Here is a 23487-nt window from a genome sequence, read left to right on the forward strand (position 1 = left end):
CTATATGACAAATATATTTGTGCGACATCCGATCGCGAAGTAAAATCTGAATATTTGTCATTATGTCGTAGGTAGTGACTGTGAAAGGTTGAGTCGCCGTGGGGATCAAACTCTAGACGGAGAACGCTCATCGCGAGGTTGATGTCTGTAGCAGTGAGGGAGCTCATTTTTCGAGGAGTATAACTTTGGGATTTGGTAAACTTAGTTTCAAAAGAAAATCAGATCGTGTGAAGAAATACTATCAGTTTAAATCCATGTAACATTGAGAACAGGATTTCAGGATCAGATTATCACACTAAGTAACGGGGAATGATAAGTACAAGATCTGAATGATCTAGACAAGAAATTAGGAGAAGGACGGTTGATGTAAGTCACGGAAGTAGGAGGCGATAGACTTCGGAAGGAGGAGATCATACATTTTCAACTGGCCTAATTAAAACGAAATAGACTAGCTGAGATATCCATAATAATTAGCATCACGGAACTTGCATCGGTCTAGAACGATAGAGGGGAAGTTGGATGGTGTCGAGTGATCAACAAGTGTGCAAGATTGTGTAAATATAATTGCAGTGATTTGTTTACCAGGAAGATGGATTACTTCGGCAAAGGCATCAAACTCCTAGAACCCAGCACTGCACGAGCCAACGACATGGAGTGAGCACCAATGGCAGACCCCTGAAAACTTCGGGCGGGGCCAGAAAAACATCATAAATTGTTGAGTATTGAGCTATTTTCTTCCAATGTTAGTATTTCCCCTTGTAAATAGAGTTACTGTAAAGATAGGGTTAATGATGATGTAATTGATAGGTTAATTACCTGGAGTGGTCGGATGACCCTTGTTTTGTTTGATTTTTGTAAGTAGATATGGGAAGGAAGTGAACCAGGAAGGATGTATAAAGTTTGGAACCCCTTTTAAAGGATGCATGTGCATGCTATACTATACGTTTTGGTTATGAGTGCTGAGAAAGATTTGAGGGGGAAATAAGTCGAAATTTGAACAGGTTAATGCCGTAGATTTCATCTACGTGACTGCATAATACGAGCAGGGATTAGTAGGTGTCAGGATCATTAACTTGTGCCTATACAGAAGTTAATGTGGGATAGTGACAGCACTAAATTCATAAAAGTAGAGGCAGTAGTTTGTTTTGCATGCTAGTGTATAAGTTTGGCTGTAACTGAAGATGTTCGAGAAGATATGTGTGGAGGTTCAAACCTGGCCCCCCCTACACATTAGCTAGGCTAATAAAGTAGAGATTTCTAGTTGAGTTTTATCATGTCTGAATATTATTATTATTATTATTATTATTATTATTATTATTATTATTATTATTATTATTATATTTATTTTCTTAAAGTAATTTGATCGGTGATTTTATACCGATATATCTTGAGTAATAGGGTAGAATATGACAGGTACACAATCTCGCCTCAAGGGGGAGAGATTAGGGGACATTGTTCTTTGGGTTAAAGGCTGACGTAACTGTGGTAAAAACGTACGACGGAAGAAATGTATGGTGGAACCCCAGACTCCTGGAGAGCTGAGGGGATTTTTGGTATAAGATAGCGGCTTAATTTGAGAAATAATTCTTGGACATAATGGTAGTATGAGCTGGTTCGAGCAGGTGTACCCTGCATTAGCTCAATTGTATGATTTTGTTGACTCGGTGACTGCCGATATTGAGTGCGTCAAATGGTCTCTCGCCGCTGTGCGAAGGGAAGATTTATTGCCCCAGAATGGGAAGGTCCTTGTGAGAGGGCAGCTGAGGGAAGTCGCTTGGCCGAGAAGTGTTTCTTTTTAAAACGGTGCAGTCTTCTGTGAGAATAAAGACAGAATATTTACGTAACTACCACACACGATCCACCAGCCATGATCTAAAGGCAATGTAGGAATTTATGACTGTTCTCTACATGATTAGACTGATTAGGGCTTGATTACAGTACCCTTGATGGAGACGACCAGAGTCTCAGGTTCGAACCTCAACAGAGCACAGAAGGGACCGATAGCTCGCTCAAGTAGCGGGTGCTACGAGATGAAATACAGCCATTTATATTTTGTGTTGTTGTATAGTATGTGTTCCTTTTTCAGGGTGTAATCTTGTTTTGTGATATGTACTGTTATGCGCGAATTTAGACTTGGTGAATTTTCACTGGTAGTTGTTGGAAGTGACGGGTTCCTGGTCGAGCCTGTGTTCGTTTGATTTTTATTTCATTTGTCTTCCAATTGGTGGAAACGCGTAACCTTATTTTCTTTTCCATGGTTTACATAAATATACTTTATTTCTCCAGTATACTTTTATTCACGTATAAAAATTTGGTGGCGGTAGATATCCTCTTCAGTCCCGAGCCTATTGATGCATTCGATGTGTTATATTTTGCTCAAATAATTTTAAAAAATTCGCCATGGAAAATTAGTGTGTTTCACCAAGTTGTTTTATTTGTGTAGCATTTATGCTACATTAGGACTCAGAGTTGACTTTCCTACCATTATTACTTTTTTCCTTAAATAATTTTGTTTTATTGTAAGTAGACAAAACCACATGTAGAGCATATGCTACATACGGACTGAGGAGGATATAAGGTAAATGACCACTCCGGGGTAGTTGAATTAGTGTAAGTAAATTTTAACTTCATGATATGGGATTCTGTCTCAGGGAATACTGATATTTGGAGGAAAATGGTTCGAATTGTAACTGTAAATAGGTAGTCTGTGTTATATTTTGTTGTGTGTAACACTCAACAGTTTTGATATCCAACGGGTGATAGACAGACAAAACCGATGGTATGAACGTAGTATGTCTACGAGTACGATCATCCTTTGGGGGTGTGTAATTGTTTTTGTTTTATGTAAAGTTAGGTATCCATCAGGTTGTTGGCTCGGATGGAAGTTTTTCCTTCATCTGAAATATTATTAGAAGTTGTGGTCATCCACATAGATATTTTAATGGAATGTGGATGATGTTAGCTGATGGATAATGGCACGGATGTTACTGTTGCTAAGTAATTGTCTTCATTTTGTCAACCTATATTACTTTACCAAGAATGTCATAGTGTGTATAGATTTCAACGAGCGCCTTAGTAAATTTGAAAAACTTATTTGTGCTATTTCTTTGCCGAAAAACAAGCATCCAAAAACCTCTTCCGTTCATTGTAGGCCTTTAAGTTAGTGTAAGTTTGATAGCCTCTACATGCCGCGAACGGACTTCGACCCTGAGGAGTCCGTGTTCAGACCTCAGGAACGGGAGAGTGGCTTTGACCTGGCCGTGCTGTATGGCCAATAATCCTAATGTGAGTGGATTAATGATACAATCCCAATGAGGGGAAATCGGCACAGGCCGAATAGGTCCCTTGACTGTCGACTCCCGTGGAGCATGGTCCCATGTGTTCGTGACCCGAAAGGGTTGGTTTTGGTGTCACATGGTCCCATGAATCATGGGGGACGGTGGGAAAGGTCCCAATACTTCAGTCTTCAAAAATAGAATACTGTATATTTTACCATACAAAAATAATATTTACCTCTCTTTATGTTGTTTGATAAACAACGACTATACTTAGTCGTGCCAGGTTTATCTCATTATTATTATTATTATTATTATTATTATTATTATTATTATTATTATTATGATGATTATTATTATTATTATTGTTGTTGTTGTTGTTGTTACGGAGTTATCCGGTGAAAGAAGGTGCGGGCTAGAATGGGTCTAACTACAAGGCCACAAGATGAATTTAAAATTTCAATAAAGGTTATATTTTCAAAATTATCAAAACTTAACAAGATTTAACTAAGAGCTTTAGACTTCAACAAAAACCAGCGAGTCAAACAATAACCAACTATCCGGTCCAAGACCAAGAAAACAATTTTCCACTAGGTGGAATAACAATGAAAGGCAGGTACAAGGATAATTTTACCAGTTCAGGGATTTCTTACAAGTTTTGGGCTTCGAGCCCCACTTTCACAATCCTAGAGCTATTAGCCCAACTTTACCAAGGTACAAATTTGAACAAAGGGGCAGAAAACCCCATCATACCAAGGAGCACTTGCTCCTAATTACCATGTTAAGCCTCCTATAGGCCCCCATCAAAATACAAGAAAGAGCAGACCCGCTCTTGATTTTACAAGCCTATCAAAGGCCACAACAAACTTCACTTCTAACTGCCCTCAAGGCACACTTACAATGAGACAGGGGTATCTTGAACCCAACCTACGAGGCTTGAATAGCAAATTACAGGTTAATTAAATGGCCCAAACACAAAATGAATGGAGGCGCGTACTTGCACTCTTACACTAAGGCTTGTTAAAACCTATGTGGCGCTAGGCCGATAACACAGGGGCTAATACCAAGCTAGGGAGGTGACGCGTATGAGGAAACTTTAACACATTAAGGAAGAATAGAAACGGTCACGAAAACGTAGTCACCTCAATTTCAAAATGAAGGGAAGCTCGAGAAGGTAAAGCACTCTCTATCCCCGAATTATAGTTCAAGTTGTGTGAAGTTCTTACAAGGATGGAAAAGGCTTCCATATTTAAAGATATAGGTTACATATTAAAGGTTTAGAACCTTCCCCGCGAGTTAAACTGCTGAGCTAGCAAGAAATAAAGATGTTGTTGAAGAGCTGCTGCCGGTAGAACGAGGCGCTTCCTGCCCCCTGCTACATATTCACACACTGAGAAAGATGTTATACGAATGGCCCGGAGACAAGAAAATCAGCAGTTTTACACCCTCGTGGGAAATTCGAGACCTTTCAAGAATGATAACAACACACCCCCAAACGTTTATTGGTTACAGTACACAGTTATATACAAAATTGAAGAAGATAGCCCCGATTGGCCGAAAATTAATTAAAGAAATTCGTGATTGGCTATGTTCAAAACTGGCGGAAAGAAAGGTTTAATATTGCCAACCCTCCATTGACATAACAAAATTTAGTAAAGACAAAACCTATGAATACAAAATTTCTCCAAGAAAGTTCATTCCTTTACACCAGAGTGCGTTATCATAGTTTTTGGTAGAGACATCTGTTAGAGAATGTCCACACTTCTTGATCAATGAAAAACAAAAGCAAATCAGAAACACACAGTGATATCTTCTGATAACCAGTAGAGTTAGTTCAGTTGTTGCAGTTCAGTGTTTCTCCTATAGAGAAGTACTTTAAGGCGGAAAATTCAAATGTGCGGCGTAGAGGTGTACCGACCGGTAAAATTATTATTATTATTATTATTATTATTATTATTATTATTATTATTATTATTATTATTATTATTATTATTATTATTATTATTATTATTAAGGATATATAGAGGAACATCCGGTGCCACCGACTCCCGATCATTCGTTGAAATTATGCTCCATGGTACCATGTGAATTTAGTGTATACAGCACGTTAGGAAGGAGTGAGCTTCAATGATATTATCATGTTGACCTGTCCGACTCGTTTGCTGAACGTCCAGCGTACTGCCATTCGGTTCAGAGGGTCCCGGGTTCGATTCCCGGCCGGTTCGGGGATTTTAACCTTAATTGGTTAATTCCAATATCACGGGGGCTGGGTGTATGTGTTGTCTTCATCATCATTTCATCCTCATCACGACGCGCAGGTCACCTACGGACGTCAAATAGAAAGACCTGCACCTGGAAAGCCGAACCCGTCCTGGGATATCCCGGCACTAAAAGCCATACGCCATTTCATTTTCATCACGTTGACCATCTTAACTTCAGTCAGCTTCATTACTCCTGCACTTTTTATATTTCCTTCACTGACGTCTGTTCTTTACAGCTAGGGCCATCTGAATATAATGTGTGTTTCACATTAGTATTTCTAAATTTGTATATCAAATTTGTTTGATAGCGAATAAGGGTACCAATAATAAACCCTCATTCTAATACGATTAGCGTAGTGCCGCGACAATTCTTATTGGAACGTTTTTAGCCACGTGGATCAAAAATAACTGTGCAATATCCACAGAAATTTGAAGTATGAAAACCCAGCAATAACCAAAACTTTGTGTCCGAACATCTAAACAAATATCGAGAACACGAATAGAAATGGTATGAATAGTATTTTGAAACATTCGCGCTTCAAGGTATACACTATTCTCCCTGTCCCTCTTTAAATTGCGTAAATAGAGAGGTATATTGTAATAGAATGTGTGTCTAGTAGATAAGAGGCAGGTAAGTTGCAAGACCTCTCCTACTATCCAGATTTTCTGCTATGGTAGCACAGTAAATATTACCACACTATTTGCATAACACATTTTTCTGTACCGAGTTCGACAATAAATAGAAAATAGCTGCCTCCTTTTGATTTTTCCACATTACCTACTCTCAAACTCGTGTCATTCTTGTTCAGTATGAGATTATTTCTCCCCTTCACAACAATAGCAAGGTTAGGTTTAAGTTACTTGTATTATTTTTTCTTTTACCAATATTTCCACAAAACACTGGTTTCATATTAATAACCTGTTTACTCTACCTATTATAATAGGTATAATATAATTACAAGATACAGGCTGAAACAGACGCGAATAGCACACCAGGATAATGTAAATAAACGCCGTTGAAAGAGAGGACACATGTGCGCAAAACAGGAACAGAGTCCTTTCAGAAATATTCGTACGAATGCATCTGCTACAGAGGAACAACTTCATAAAAGGCAATTTACTTTATCTAAATACTCCTGATGCTGATAAAAATGTACGTGTTAAGTTTGACTCCGTCAGTACAGGTCAGAGAGGGCGTGTCCCACTTAACGCCATTTCTGAATTATTCTTTTAGGACGTTTAAATATGACAAAAGACTGTAATACAGCATATCACTGGATGAGGAATACAATAAAAGTCAATAAAATAGCTTTCTTGAGAGATTGTCACGTACTAGTACCCGTAATTGTAACTGGAAGTTTGAAGTGTTTGTGTCTCATCTGTATATACTAGCCAATATTTTTCTATTCATTCTCTTCCAAAATACATAATGTGAAACTAATACCAGAAAGATCCCTTTTCACAATTTAAAACTACATAATATAAATTAAATAAAAAATTCAAACGGTAGCCAAATACCTTACCTGTCTTTCGTCGAGAACTAGACGTACGTTTGGTTCAGTTACAGAGCATATGTTGTTTGTTCGCTTGCATATTCACTGTTCTTCATTATTCTGAAATGGAAGAAAATATTCAAGAATATTATATTTATAAATTCGCCATGAACATTATCCAATAATAATATATGCCAGCTTCGGATATCGAAATAATATTCAAGACGTACAGTTAAGTACGTTGACCATCTGAGGGCAGAGGACACTTCCTGATACAAAAATCAACGGCTGAAAATTTATATTGCACTGAGTTAAGGCACGACCTAAAAATAACACATTTATGTGTAATAATATAAGGAGAGTTCCACAATATATCTAGAGAAAATCTGCAGTTCGAATTGTATCTATTTTGAATATATATAGCGAATAACTACAAAAAAATGATACCGAGCATTTTAGCCGTGCGGCTAGGGGCGCAAGGCTGTGAGCCTGCATTCGGAAGATAGTGGGTTCGAACCCCACTATCGGCAGCCCTGAAGATGGATTTACGTGGATTCACCATTTTCACACCAGGAAAATGCTAGGACTGTACCTTAATTAAGGCCACGGCTGCTTCCTTCCCACTCCTAGCCCGTCCCTATACCATCGTCACCAAAAGACCTGTGTCGGTACGACGTAAAGCAAAAATGGTAAATTGTACGTAATGACAATAAATGTGTTAAAATATAAAATTAAACAAATGCATACGCATGCATAACCTATTCAGATAATAAAACATTCAGCATGGAATTGAACTCATATTTTTGAATTTTAACTCCTCGGGGTGTAGTCTCTCAGTATGTCAGAGTGACACAGTTGCCTCCGTTGATTGTGTGGTCTGTGGTCTAACGTATTAGGAATATATTTCAGAGCGCTATTCCTATGAATTTATATGCAAATGCGAGTGCACGTAGTTGAGATAAAATGAAAATGATGACCCGAAGAGGAAAGAATTTTGACGATAGACAGCTGTTGATTGGTTGATGTTGTGGATATTCTTGAACAGGTTTGGTCGATAGAGAAATGACCTAAAATTACAGCAATTAACACTTTGTCTTTTTATCTACTTCTTCCGTAGAAGAGTCCGCTTGGTTTTGTTTCCTTTGTTGGCAAGTATGCTAAGAGGCTAGTTAGGATCGTGAATTACCATTTATAGTGAGCGACAGTCGGAAGAGTAAAATATAAGTGAAATGAGTATCTGAACTTTGATTCATTTTGTTTAATTCAGTATGGACATAAAGTAAAAGCAAATATCGCCAACCCCCAAGTAGCTGAGTGTGTCTAATTTGAATTTTCTAATATTTTTCTGACCTCTTTCTTTTAGTCTTTCTTAGTTATTACACTTTTTAAGGAAATATAACATGTACAGTCTGCAACACCATGATTACATTTTTTTTTGTTATTTGCTTTACGTCGCACCGACACGGATAGGTCTTATGGCGAAGATGAGGCAGGAAGGGGCTAGGAGTGGGAAGGAAGCGGCCGTGGCCTTAATTAAGGTACAGCCTGGTGTGAAAATGGGAAACCACGGAAAACCATCTTCAGGGCTGCCGACAGTGGGGTTTGAACCCACGATCTCCCGAATACTGGATACTGGCCGCACTTAAGCGACTGCAGCTATCGAGCTCGGTGATTACATTTTATAAGAGAGTGCGAAATCAACGTGGACGATGACCTCTTATATTACGGAACATTGTCACGATTTAGAGGAAGTTTATGTTTAAGGATCAATGTCTGTTGCTGAGTGGAGGCAGAATGCGTTGTTTCTGTACGGAATGAAAATACACGAAGCTGACAATGATAAGCTTTGCATGGTGGCGAGAGGAGGTTGTCGACCTTCCTCCTCAAGATGTGAAATTCTCTATACTCTTGCGTTTACTGTCGAACCTCGATATCTCGAAGCGATCGTGAATCTCCATTACTCGAATTTTCAGTATCTCGAGGTAACTTAAATTTCCTGGCCGTTTGTCATATTCTTCGCGTGTATTTATTTCTCTATTACTCAAAATTCGGTTACACGAATTTCTCGATTTCTCGAAGTTAACATTTCCTCCCATCAAGCAAAAGAATACTCTGTAATTCGAATTTTGTGCAACATTATCTCTGTGATACGGCATTTTTGGTCTGTGAGAAACAATTAACAAGTAAAGAAAGGTTTACAGTGATGCTGGGAGCTAATATGATGGGAACCGATAAACGAAAACTTCTATTGATCGCAAAATCGGCAAAGCCCCGCTGTTCCTTGGGTGTGATTTAATTACCGGTTACGTACGAAAGCAACCACCCGAAGTCGCGGATGACAAGCTTGATTTATGAACCTCGGCTGCGTGGTATTGACGAGAAGTTTCAAAGTGAAGGAGGGAAGGGTTAACAGTAACAAACAGAAGAGACTACGGTTTCTTTCCAAAGGTGTTAACGAAGGTATGCTTCTTGTTTTACTACTGTATGTACTGTATCCTGTCTTCTAAAAAGTTCTTCTTTAAGTCTTCTTAAAGTGATGCCGTAAAATAGTGTTTGATTGTTTATCTTTAGGTGCTGTTAAAAATAATGTACTCAGTATAAGCCCGTATATACATATGATTCAATATGTGCTATACATGCTCAAAAACGGTATTCTCTATATCTAGAAATTTCGATAAATCGAAATGAAATTTACCTCCCGAGATGATTCGAGATATCTAAGTTCCATTGTACTACGAAAATGTAGAGAGTGCTGGTTGCACCCCCTAGCCGTCCGTATGAGCCACCTATCTCCGAAGAGATAGATAGTTAGAGAGCTACCGATACCGGTATGCTTTTGCGCTTCGCTTAATAGCAGGTTGGAAGTTATGAATTTTGAAATGTAACATATTAAAATTTTTGCTGAAATTGACTAGTAGCTCGTGCCTTCTCCCCATGGTGGGGCTGGCACAGCGAGTTTGTACGGAATACCGCGTATGGCTATTCAAGTCAACCAAAACTTGCCATATAAACCTGCAAATCTCTCCTCTCAGCGCAAACTCAGCAGACCAAACCGACCCACTTCCACCGCACACTAATCCACCTACTGCCATACCTCTACCTAGCCCCGACGGTCACCCTCTGAGTAGCACCGAAACTTTGAACGCGGTCCTCCTAGGAGTTTGACCACTTTCCAGTGCTTTCATCCCACCCCTCCCTAACACACATCTCAGTACGTATCCTATACACCCACCCAGCCAAAAAATATGGATAACCCCGGTGGACCGAGTAGTTAGGGCCAATATTCTGATTTCTCACTACCCCTTACAATTACCTTTAATCATACCTGCCCCCGTAACGAAAGCAATGATTTCATCATTGATATTTTGGTTGGGTCTTGTATATCATAAATTCCTCTTACTGCTGCTGTTGCTGCTCTTTCCATCACATGTATTTTGAACGAAGATCCTGACGTTTGTAGAGTGATGCCGAGGTAACGAAACTTAGTTACTGTAGTCAAGTCCACTCCTGCATATGAAATTCTATCTGTCGCTGCTATTCATCCTCCTTTTCTGAAAACCATATAGACCGTCTTGTCCTTGTTAACCTGGAAGTCGTTTTTATCGGCCCATTCCTGTAATCTATCTACCGCGATCTGGAGGTCTTCTCTGTTCCTAATATCTTGTCATCTGCGTAGGTATAAAGCACTGTCGATAGATTATCTGTTATTTTTGTGATGTCTGTTGTAGCTACGTTAAAAAGCGTAGGGCTAATGGGGTCTCCTTGTAACACACCGTTCGTTTGAGTGATGGGCCAGTTTATACAGTACAAAGACAACATTGAGATACACTGACTGACAGAGCAAATGCAACACAAAGAAGGAGTGGTTCCAAAGGGATGAAAGTTGGGGAAAAAACAGGGACGGCACGGACGAATAATTGATGTTTATTTCAAACCGATATGCAGGTTACACAATGCGCACGGCATCGACTCAGTAGGATGTAGGACCACCGCGAGCGGCGATGCACGCAGAAACACGTCGAGGTACAGAGTCAATAAGAGTGCGGATGGTGTCCTGAGGGATGGTTCTCCATTCTCTGTCAACCATTTGCCACAGTTGGTCGTCCGTACGAGGCTGGGGCAGAGTTTGCAAACGGCGTCCAATGAGATCCCACACGTGTTCGATTGGTGAGAGATCCGGAGAGTACGCTGGCCACGGAAGCATCTGTACACCTCGTAGAGCCTGTTGGGAGATGCGAGCAGTGTGTGGGCGGGCATTATCCTGCTGAAACAGAGCATTGGGCAGTCCCTGAAGGTACGGGAGTGCCACCGGCCGCAGCACATACTGCACGTAGCGGTGGGCATTTAACGTGCCTTGAATACGCACTAGAGGTGACGTGGAATCATACGCAATAGCGCCCCAAACCATGATGCCGCGTTGTCTAGCGGTAGGGCGCTCCACAGTTACTGCCGGATTTGACCTTTCTCCACGCCGACGCCACACTCGTCTGCGGTGACTATCACTGACAGAACAGAAGCGCGACTCATCGGAGAACACGACGTTTCGCCATTCCCTCATCCAAGTCGCTCTAGCCCGGCACCATGCCAGGCGTGCACGTCTATGCTGTGGAGTCAATGGTAGTCTTCTGAGCGGGCGCCGGGAGTGCAGGCCTCCTTCAACCAATCGACGGGAAATTGTTCTGGTCGATATTGGAACAGCCAGGGTGTCTTGCACATGCTGAAGAATGGCGGTTGACGTGGCGTGCGGGGCTGCCACCGCTTGGCGGCGGATGCGCCGATCCTCGCGTGCTAACGTCACTCGGGCTGCGCCTGGACCCCTCGCACGTGCCACATGTCCCTGCGCCAACCATCTTCGCCACAGGCGCTGCACCGTGGACACATCCCTATGGGTATCGGCTGCGATTTGACGAAGCAACCAACCTGCCCTTCTCAGCCCGATCACCATACCCCTCGTAAAGTCGTCTGTCTGCTGGAAATGCCTCCGTTGACGGCGGCCTGGCATTCTTAGCTATATACGTGTCCTGTGGCACACGACAACACGTTCTACAATGACTGTCGGCTGAGAAATCACGGTACGAAGTGGGCCATTCGCCAACGCCGTGTCCCATTTATCGTTCGCTACGTGCGCAGCACAGCGGCGCATTTCACATCATGAGCATACCTCAGTGACGTGAGTCTACCCTGCAATTGGCATAAAGTTCTGACCACTCCTTCTTGGTGTTGCATTTGCTCTGTCAGTCAGTGTATAATAGCAGTGACATTCCTTTTGCAGTCAACAAATTAAATCCGTAAATCCGTAGCACTTCATTGGACATAGTAGGGAGCTTGAATATTCTATAATGAAATGAAGTTGGCGTATATTTGTAGCGAAGTTTAGTACCTGTTTAGGTTCTCAAAGATTACCAGTACTTTGGTAACAGATGAGCAACCACCTTTTCAAATGAAATTTTATTTATATAAAATCGTAACGACCGTATGTCTGTATTTTGATTAATGATTATTTTGGCAAAATTGTGTTTTAGTAAATCGTTTCAGGTGTAATAATGTCCACTACTTTTTAGCTTTGGTGTCTGTTTCCTTGTATGAGTTCTTATTACTGAAACTACTGGATGTGTTGAAACCAAACTTCATACTTTGAGTCTAAATATCCATGGGTAGGTTTAAGGTCAGTATGATTTCAAAATCTCTGAATGGACTGGAAGTTTATAGGAAGACCAAAACAGTGATTTTACTCTCCCAAAAAATATTCATGATCAACATTAATGTATTATTACTTTCTTGCAAGTTTCTTTACGTCGCCACGATGCGAATAGGTCTTAATGCGACGATGGGATAGGTAAACTCAAGGAGTGGGAAAGAATCAACCGTGGCCTTAGTTAAGGTACAGCCATTTTCACATCAGTTGAGCTGTAGGTTTTAGAGTTAAACTGTTAATAATGTGTTTTATGTCAGACAGTGAAATAGGTCTTGCAATAAATCATAGACTCCATAAACGTAATCTGTATGTGGCCTCAGGTGTTTGTAGAACTAATAAAAAAAAACAATTTTGCTTAGATATTACAAGATGATAACAGCCAGTTCATACATCACAAAGACAATATTGAGATATAATTGCAGTGACATTCCTTTTGCTGTCAACAAATTAAATCCGTAAAACTCTCTATGAAACCGATTGCGATGTGAATTGCTTCGTGGTTGCTTCTTTTACTTAGAATTCTACTTAGTGTGAATTGACCGTTAATCCTGGATTTCCAGACCGGGATCGCTAACTCTCCATCAGATAGCTGTTCTCATAGGCTGACTGGACTTCGGACCAGGTCTCAGATCTAGATGAAAATCCCTGACCTGGTCGGGAATCGAATCTGGGGAATCCGGATGTTTTTTACAGTTGGCTATGCGTCGCACCGACATGGATAGGTCTTATGGCGACGATGGGACAGGAAAGGGATACGAATGAGAAGGAAGTGGTCGTGATTTTAAGGTACAGTCCCAGCATTTTCCTGGTGTGAAAATGGGAAACCGCGGAAAACCATCTTCAGGTCTGCCGACATGGGGCTTGAACCCACTATCTCCCGGATGCAAGCTCACAGCTGCGCGCCCCTAACCACACGGCTAACTCGCCCGGTAATCCGGATGGAAGACATGTTCATTGCCTTTACGCCGGCAAAGGAGTACATTATGTTGAAAATAATAGAGATATCTGAAGGAATCATTTCAGAGAATATCTTTGAAAGTATAGGAAAATTAACCCAGTTTATATAATCTGTGGATTACCATTTCTTGAATTCACCAGCCATAGGACCCAGCTATGAAGCAGTGTTTGTAAAATTCTAGTCAGATAATAATACCGACAATTTCATGACAACATTTAGTAGAAATAAGTCATAACTTCATTTGCAGAGACGAAGAAAGCCACAATTAAACTGGATGACAAATAACAACTGTATATTATAGAAAGAAAGAACGAAAGAAAGTAAGCCCTTTGGTGTCGGCTGCCTGCCTCTTACCTAGAGACTTGCGTTCGATTCTCAGGTAGGGCCTACTCCAGAAATGTTAGTTGCAGACTGAAGAGTGGAATGAGAATCACTCAGCCTTTTGAAACCAACTGTGGAGTTATCTAATATGAGCGACAATGGCCCGTTTACAGAAGCCAAGGATGACACACTGACTACGAGCCTGTTATAATCTACAAGCCATCTACCTGGGCTGCAGCTATCTTTGCTGTTGTGCCACGGGTTTATTTTGTATATTCAAGAGAGCACATCGTTACAAACCTGAACGTTCAGTAATATGAATTGATTTTATGCTCAGCTCTTGAATGTCTGAAAGTGTACTAACTCACCTAATTTGATTTCTCTTCAGGGGTCAATTATTCATGAGTTATGATGAATTGAGTAAGAAGGTACGACGGTAATAACAAACCACTTGTTGCACACGACTTTAACTACGCTGAATACAAGTGGAATGAAGACACTGGTTCTCGTTAACCTCTTCATTTGGATGGAGATTCAACTGTCAAGATAAGGGAATCAGCACTGAATTAAAATAAAATAACTTTGGCAAATATGATAGTGTTAATACTTCTACCAGAAGTTACTGCAAAATTATTTCTGTCAAAGAAAACTTATGTAGAAAAGTATTCTTCCTTAATTTCACGGAAGAGTAATTATGAACTTCGGTTAAATTTTATATTGACATATATAATTTCTTTCTAATTCCCAAATTTTGCACTTATGGTTACGCAAGTTCTACCAGCTGAAGAAAATATAACAGAGTTGTATGTTTTATCCACATCGTCTATAATTACAGAATAGGCCTAGTTAATCTAGGCCTACATCTAGCTCAACTTCGCACAATATTAGATATAGTCGTGGATATCTGTTTTTAAATATTTCTGTCATACGTATCAAGAACTAATTCAGTTCCAAAATTGGAAGTATTTCTTGCGATGATTCAATATGTTGGTCCTAGTGACTGATAGTACCTCACCGAAATGTGATGATATTAAATACTGTAAATACTATTATGAAAAAACTTACATTTTTATTCTATATCCATCTTCGCATGAACGATTTTAATCGTATATTTTTCTAAAACATTAGACTTACGTTTTCCACAAAACGTGTGTTCCCCTATTGAAACGTTATGGAGGGAATATTCATGTTTAATAATGCCGTAGTTTTCTTCAAATGTAAGTTGGTGGTAGTCCTATATATATTTTTTGGTAGGTAGGCCTACTTACAGTAATGAAAGTGGGACATCGCTGTCAACTATGTCAATATACCTAGCCCGTGTGATTTCTGAGTAAAATCAACGTACTGTGAATATTAGATAAAATATAAAACCAGAAATTGTACGTCGACAAAACTGATCAAACAGGTTTCATTTCAATATTAATTCTTTCAGAAATAGAAAATAATATTCAGCAAACTTATTTCAAGGATTTAGATCAAATGTGAAGCCGTAAAATTACAGAGATTAAACACACACCCAGCTTCCCCAGTGAAGGGAGTTAACACATGAGATAACGGAAACACGTAATGTTATACTGAAATGTAATGTCATTCACATATATTTTTGTTATCAATTAAGTAAGACGCCAAACCTCCGGATCTCTTAAGGTCTCCTAAGTTAACCAACATTGGATACTATAACCCAGAAGTTCTCACGCTGGGCAACAGGCGCCCAGCACTGGAAGCGGGCGGACAAGCAGGTAGTCCCGTAGGAGACCTGCGCGTCGTGATGAGGATGAAATGATGATGAAGACAACACATATACCCAGCCCCCGTGCCATTGGAATTAACCAATTAAGGTTAAAATCCCCGAGCCGGCCGGGAATCGAACCCGGGAACCTCTGAACCGAAGGCCAGTATGCTGACCGTTCAGCCAACGAGTCGGAGAGGCAGGCGATGAGCGTATGCTATTCAACCACAGTAACGTTATGATTACGTCACAGGCCATGAAGGTTGGGCGAAGTTCTCCCAGTCTCACTCGATCATTGCGGCGATACCCGAGTTTCAAATGGAGGCGGAAAATAATGAAAGAAAGAGGGCAGAAATCCACGTCATTTTCAGTTTACATTGGAAAGTAAATACTTTTTTTTTTTTTTTTTTTTTTTTTTTTTGCTAGTTGCTTTACGTCGCACCGATACAGATAGGTCTTATGGCGACGATGGGACAGGAAGGGGCTAGGAGTTGGAAGGAAGCGGCCGTGGCCGTAATTAAGGTACAGCCCTAGCATTTGCCTGGCGTGAAAATGGGAAACCACGGAAAACCATTTTCAGGGCTGCCGACAGTTGGGTTCGAACCTACTATCTCCCGAATACTGGATACTGGCCGCACTTAAGCGACTGCAACTATCGAGCTCGGTGAAAGTAAATACCTACGCCCTCACTCGTGATAAAACTCCCTCGCTATTTAGAGGCTATTGTTATCATTGGACGCCTGTTAAGTTTTAAATACTATTTTCAGAAATTCAGTGAAAAGGCAAAGTTACACAACACTACAAAACTGTGCAAAATCAAGCATTAAACTTGTTGAATTATGTAATTATATTACTTTTAGATTCATGAATAACAGAAAATGTACTTTGTTAATGAAAATACTGTCATTCCCATCCAAGGAATTGTAAATTGTAGCTTGTACGCTTGTACCTTTGTGGACTCCAACACAAAAATTATAAAGTGCACTTTTCTTAGAAAGAATAAAATTTTATGTAAATAAAACAGTCCCGCAGGCGCCCAGCACTGGAAGCGGGCGGGCAAGCGGGTAGTCCCGTAGGCGACCTGCGCGTCGTGATGAGGATGAAATGATGAAGACAACACATATACCCAGCCCCCGTGCCATTGGAATTAACCAGTTAAGGTTAAAATCCCCGACCCGGCCGGGAATCGAACCCGGGAACCTCTGAACCGAAGGCCAGTATGCTGACCGTTCAGCCAACGAGTTTATATCGAGTGCAGTATAAATCGACCGTAATATCTTGAGTCAATTTTCTTGCGATCACAGCGTTTTATTTTAAAAACTCTGCCCGAATCAGCATTTCACTGAGAAGTGGAGGAGAGCTTCGTAATCACAATTGAACGTCACTGTTACCTTTTCTGCAAAGTGTGTTCGCTCTCTTGTTTCACTGAGATATGTTTGCTACGTAAGTTGCCTGCATTTACGTCAGGCCAGCCCGGCCGCACTGGGCTAGCCTCAACGGGAGCCCAGGTGAGCATCTCTGTTATAACCCCTTGTACGGGTAGCCCGAGCGCTGCTTGTTGGAGGAGCTACTACTAAAAAATGTTTTCATTCCGTACTCTGAAGGGGTAAGATAGGCCTTTGAGAAGGCGATGCCTTCTCTCAGATCAAAGAGATTTCAGTTTGTGAAGGAGATGCATGGTGAATGTGAGGGGATTTGCGGCCGTAGCCTGTACCAAGAATAGTCTGGCATTCGCCTTAGTGCAGGATAATGGGAAACCACAGAAAACGATTCTCAAGACAGCCGACAGTGGTGACCAGCCCCTCTCAGTCTCACGACTACAGAGGTGCACCGGTCCTCCGCTCGGTTGGTCGGTCGGAGTGCAGAGCTGCCCGGCCACTGTCCAGCCGTGGACACATGTAGGCCTAAGCCTACTCTGCAACCACCGACCTTGGAGGAGGAACTAGTTAACCTACCGCAACTGAACATCGGACGTGAGTGCCTGATCGCTGGATCCAGGTATCACTAGGGAGCATTTACTAGACCATCATCGTCCAGGTTTGGATGGGACTCTAACATTCCTTACACATCAAACTCCAACCGACAACATCGCTTTCTCTAGGAACAACTGCCCAGACGTTCGCTAATCATGACAGTCATATCTGGTGTCTCAAGCTGAGTAGTAGCAAACAGAGGGAATGGAAGACACGAATTATTCCCTGTGCAATCTGAGCCAGCGTGCACTACAAACTAAAGCGAGAATTTGAATAAAGCCGGGTTGAGTGAGAGATAGGGCAGCGGTGGCCTTGTTAGAGTTCCTAGCCTGCTTAGACTCATTGCGATGCAGTTGATGGCGCTCAGATGCGGTAGCTTCTTGTCATTGGAGTTATTGACCCATATATAGTTCCTAACGATCAGAAGTTCTGGTGCCTCGATGTTTCTGAAAACCGCAGAAGTAGTTAGAGGGACGTAACAATTATTATTATTATTATTATTATTTATTATTATTATTATTATTATTATTATTATTATTATTATTATTATTATTATTATTATTATTGTTTCGTATAGGCCAGCTAAGGACCACGACATTCAACTATTGCATGTTGGAATGGGCTTTGATGTTTGCCCAGTAGTTGCGCATCCTCGGGCTGTGTTGCTCCTTCCTCTCCTTTGTCCAAAGGGCGCCAGTCTTCTTTGTTGGTAATCTGTTCTGGAACTTCTTATGTTTAAGCATCTTCCTGAGTGCTGTACGATCCTGTAAGATTCCTTCTGTTATTCCCAGTTCCTGTAGATCTTTATCCACTTCCATCAACATTACCATTATTATTATTATTATTATTCCTGTTTGAATTTTTCAATTTAGAGGGGTCGGCACTTAATATGGACTTGGCGCGGTGTTGCGGCCGGTGTGTTCACACTACTGCGTGTTTCTGTGTTGGTTAGTAGTGTGATCAGTTATGTGTAGATCAGGGCCTCTCAAACGCCCAAAATCTCACGCGTGCAGATCGAGGCGCAAGAGCTCCGTGCACTGTGCATCAGTGCGGCTCGGCAATGGCTCGGATCAACGCTTCGTCTCTGGGCCACTCGGCTAAGCTCGGCTCTACTCGGCTCAACTCAGTCCGGATTTGGAGCGCTACGGCGCAAGTGGGGCAGAGGGAGACAGGCGGAGCGAGCGAGACAGGCGTGCGGAAAGAGAGAGTAAGCGCTATTGCTACAAATCGAGGAGTGGGGGTCTGCACTCTGGTCAACCAAGCCAAGTCCTATTTTGCACCGTGCACACTGCATGCACCACGCGCATGAACCCTGAGAGGCCCTGGTGTAGATGAAGGAAAATGTATTAAGATAAACAGAAACTCTGTGCTCGGGCAAGTGGAATTAACCATATGCGGTTAAAATCTGCGGCCCGGCCTACAATCGAACCCAGGGCCCAATGAACCGAATATCAGTACGCTGATCAGTACCAAGGAGCCAGATTATTATTATTAATTAAAATCAAGAAAATATCGATGGGAAAGAGAGATAATTGATTGAGATCAGAAATAAATCGAGATATGATAACAGTAAACTAAGTTCAACAATACGATAAGTTGCCGTCCTGAAAGTATTTCGGCGTGTTTCCATATTTCGGAAACCACTATCAAATTTTTACCGCTTAATCCCTCCTGGTGGGAAAGACACTTCATCACGTTCGGCAACGAAGTATGGTGAGACATTTAGTCCAAGTTATTTTATCAAAATTAAACATTCTCCTGTCATGGATAAAGTAGAACAAAGTATCTGGGTATGGTTATTCATCGTAGTCATTAAACCCGTTGTAAATATCATCTAAGCATATCATTTTGCTTAAAACCATCACGGTCTATTTATCAGCTTCCCGAGAATTTCCAGAAAGGTGTTATAGTTCCTATTGCAATCTTCCTCTGAGAACTTAAGTGTGTATATTTGCAAGGTAATGGAAAACGCTCACGAAGTGATACAATTTTATCGGTCGGCATGCTCAGCGTTTTCTTCTAATGGCTGACGTGAAACCAGGCGGTGACAATAGGAATTTACGGTGAATGTAATCCCCTTAAGAGAGTTCAATCGAGTAAAATTCCGATCATTTTAAAGAGAATAAAGCACTCTCAAGTTGACCTCCCGTAAGTGAACCTTAAATTTCTTTAATGGGTATGATCCATCTCAGCGACATCCACGAAACTGCCATTCTTACCCCTCTCACTTCATTGTTACTTGCCCACTTTTACTCCACAGAGCATGATGATTTGTAATGTCCAGTGAGAGAAGGAGCTGCATCACACGTTCATAGAAGAATTTTAGGATTAAAATCTATTTAATTCTCACTGCCTATATAATAGTTAGAGCATTTTACTTATGAAGTTAAATGTGACATATTTACGAGTATGTTAAAATATGAATTTTCAATTCATCTAACTCGAGGGATATGTTGCTGAAAACAGCATATGCAATTATTAAATTTACTAAAGGTAGTGATGATTGGTAACATCCATGATTACAATATTACACGTTTAAACAGCTCGCTTCCTAAATCCATATCTAGTGAGATATACTGCAGTGTGCACAACGCACGTTTCTTCTAGCAAGGGCTAGAAAATGTTTGTTAGTTTGTCATCCTTGGTTTTGACAATATGAAAGTGACTGGAGTACGAGCAATGATGGTAACAGCATTCCCAACAAAACGAGTCCCTATGGGGCATGGTGTGAAAATATTGCTCATCAGGTCACTTGGTATATCGATACCTTAAAGGATACTAGTTCTATGTCCACTAATAACAAGTTGTGGGAAATCGCAAAACTAAACTTTAAATTGATATTTCGTTATAATCGATTGTTTCTATATGCTATTACACTGATTTTTTATGAAGCATAATGCATCTGAGCCGTAATTCCAAAGAATTTGTGTGAAAATTCTCAATATTTTCTTATTTTAATGTGTTTTTGCACTTAAGTCGTGACATAGCACAACTGAGCACTAGCAAGTGCTACCACTTGTGGACATAGTACTAACAGTTTTATTATGTGTCACAAAGACACAAAGGCTGTAACAGGATATTTTCAACAAATACAATATTTTAACCGCAAGGAAAAACATTTATGACATTTTATCACTTTGAATGCAATAAAATGTACAATGGAATATCAAACGTAAAAAAACAAAAAAAAACCACACAGAACAGAAAGATCACCCCTTGGTACATTCTAATCATCCTTGGCCGCTGTCGGTGTCCATACAGCTTCAACGCAGACATCCTTTAACGAAGGCAAATTTTTGATGAAGCCCTTGTAATCAGATGGGATTACACCATTCTTCATCAGATTCAACAAATCTTTCTTTTTCTTAATTGAAATGGGCAGCTGAGCATTGTTTTTTAATTTCAGAGAAATGTTTGCCCAATCAATTTTACATGGATTCATCACAATATCGTGGAAATCGCCCTTCACACCGTACTTGAAGTGAATTGTCGAACAATTTTCTTGGAAACGAAACCACTTTACGTGGAGTCAATTAACTTTCTTATTCATATAATCACTTGTTCATTTCTTCATGACTTGTTTTGTCAGCTGTTCTAATTCGTACCCGCTGTTGTGGCTCGGTTGAATGATAGTGTAAGGCCAAGGCTTCTTTCTGGCCATTTCTATTACAAGTTATTTTCGAAACAATAATACTCGTCGAACACTGTTTGTTGGTGTTCTCGAGTAATGTTCGTTAGGCATCTAAACCTACATGTAAAGTCATCCAGCTTCACAGCCTTGGGTGGAATAATTCGGTCACTTACGTCGCTGTAACTCTTGCCAGCCAGCCGATTTACCTGTTTGACGTGTCTCTTCCAGTTTGCAGGGTCTACAAAACGTCATCTTTACCGCTTCCAACTCATCCAACCACCTGCACAATTGATCTACCTCTGTTCTCATTTCTAATCATATCCAAAATAAATACATTAACACAGCCTTCAGTACAAATATGAGGTTTTTATTGTTTTCGTAGATAGAGAATGAGTTTAATAAGATGATAACTTACCGCTGTAGTGTGTAGTATAAAAGCAGTCTTCACAGTCAATATTGACACCATGTCACTCATTCACGATTAACACCTACAGCTATTATGCGAGCCAGAACAATTACAATATCACTCACAAATTGCTGTACTGGACCGCCAAAACAACAAGTACCAAGGCCAATAATGAATCAAGAACGTGATCTACGTCCATTCTTGTTTCGTAAAGTAAATGCACACGGATACTATGTCCGGACATAGCACAATTGAGCACGTGAGACCTGACAACAAGGAAGAGATCAGGACCTAGTACTTGTGTGCGCTTGTAATGAAGACAGGGGAGGAGATAGCAATTTTAGGTTTCTCAATTTTTCTCGTATTTCCCACAAAGAACAACTGTGAATTCAATGCCGTTTCACATTATTAATCTGGTGGTACCAATATGTTAATATCCCAAAACAGTGGACATAGCACTTGTGTGCTTTAAGGTATCGATATGCATTTCTTTGAACTTGGCAGACTTGGATTTAACACCACCTTCTAGCACTTGTAGAAAATCAACGGGAAACATGCATGCAGTTGCCGTCGCAATGTTCTCTCGCTATCAAGTTGGGATGGAATTGACTGCAACAATTCCTGTCGGGTTTGGAGGTCATTTTGATTCGCAAGCCGTGAAACGCACCTCCGGTCCCCCTCACTAACTTAATCAGGATCTTTTTCCGACCAAAATTCTGACGTCGTGTTTCGTGGCCACGTGTAGTACACCACTGCTTGTAGACATATTGAACAGTCCACTGCGAAAGACCAACAAAATCCAGCAACATCACACACTGTACGGTCATGGGCACGGCCAAACAAAATTGTGCCTTTTTGTCACTGCGTCACATACTTACAACCTATATTAACGTGCACTGTACGCTTGAAATATTAATATATCACTGATCGCTACTGCCTTGTGCTCACGTGGAGGCAGTGCGCGTGCGTTTGAGCACGGGACTCGTTCGCTGCGCCGTCTGTACAGGCTTAATGATCCATCAGTGCATGCGTACTAGAATAACTAATATTTTGTCCAGTGAGCTTACGTTTAACCATGTTTTCATGGGTTTAAAAATGGCACATATATTTTCGGATTATTTGTCATAACTGATTAAGAGAACTTTACATTTTACAGTAACAAGTCAGAATGGTGTTCTACGGGAATTCTAGTATATCTGAGCCTCTAGCCATACGCAGAATCCGAACAAGAGGGGCGTGAATTTTCATTTATAAATTACAAACGCTTAGGCTGGTGTTCGAACCTAGATTGCATTAGTTGAGAAGCCAGTGAATGTTCACAACCAACCCACCCCAGTAGCTTTTCTGATAATTCCAACTTCTGAGCAGTGATTTTTAAAGGTGTTTAGATTTAATTAAGGGTGTTTGATTTTAAAGGAAATAATAGGCACATACAAGCCCCCACAGAAGAAAGATAATTCTGCTACTCCCTGAAATATGAGAGAGTGAGAGATAAAGGTACGGCAAGCCGTGAAAGGCATAGGACTAATTTAAGGAAATCTCCTGATCAATGAAAATGCACCTAGGTAGGATGAGTGGAATAGTTTACTGTGGAAAGATGGACAGGAAATTATATTGATGCTACGTAGTCATTAACGTAACTATGAGGCGCAATTTTTATCACAACATCTCTGCTACAACCATTGAATAGTTAGTAATATTAACATAGGTCTCCTTATCTGGAGATATTGTCACGTGTTATTTAC

The 23487-nt window shown here is 40.7% G+C and overlaps 1 protein-coding gene across 1 annotated transcript in view; it reads right to left on the reverse strand.

The window, feature by feature from the left end:
- LOC136867248 (probable G-protein coupled receptor No18) overlaps positions 1 to 23487 on the reverse strand; it is a 1741601-nt gene that overhangs the window by 1620083 nt on the left and 98031 nt on the right. Inside the window, exon 2 of the mRNA XM_068227059.1 lies at positions 7060 to 7149. The gene's annotated coding sequence lies outside the window, so the exon portion shown is untranslated. The remainder of the gene's footprint in view (positions 1 to 7059; positions 7150 to 23487) is intronic.

This window comes from Anabrus simplex, chromosome 3 (assembly GCF_040414725.1).
Source record: "Anabrus simplex isolate iqAnaSimp1 chromosome 3, ASM4041472v1, whole genome shotgun sequence".
Taxonomy (NCBI): Eukaryota; Metazoa; Arthropoda; class Insecta; order Orthoptera; family Tettigoniidae; genus Anabrus; species Anabrus simplex.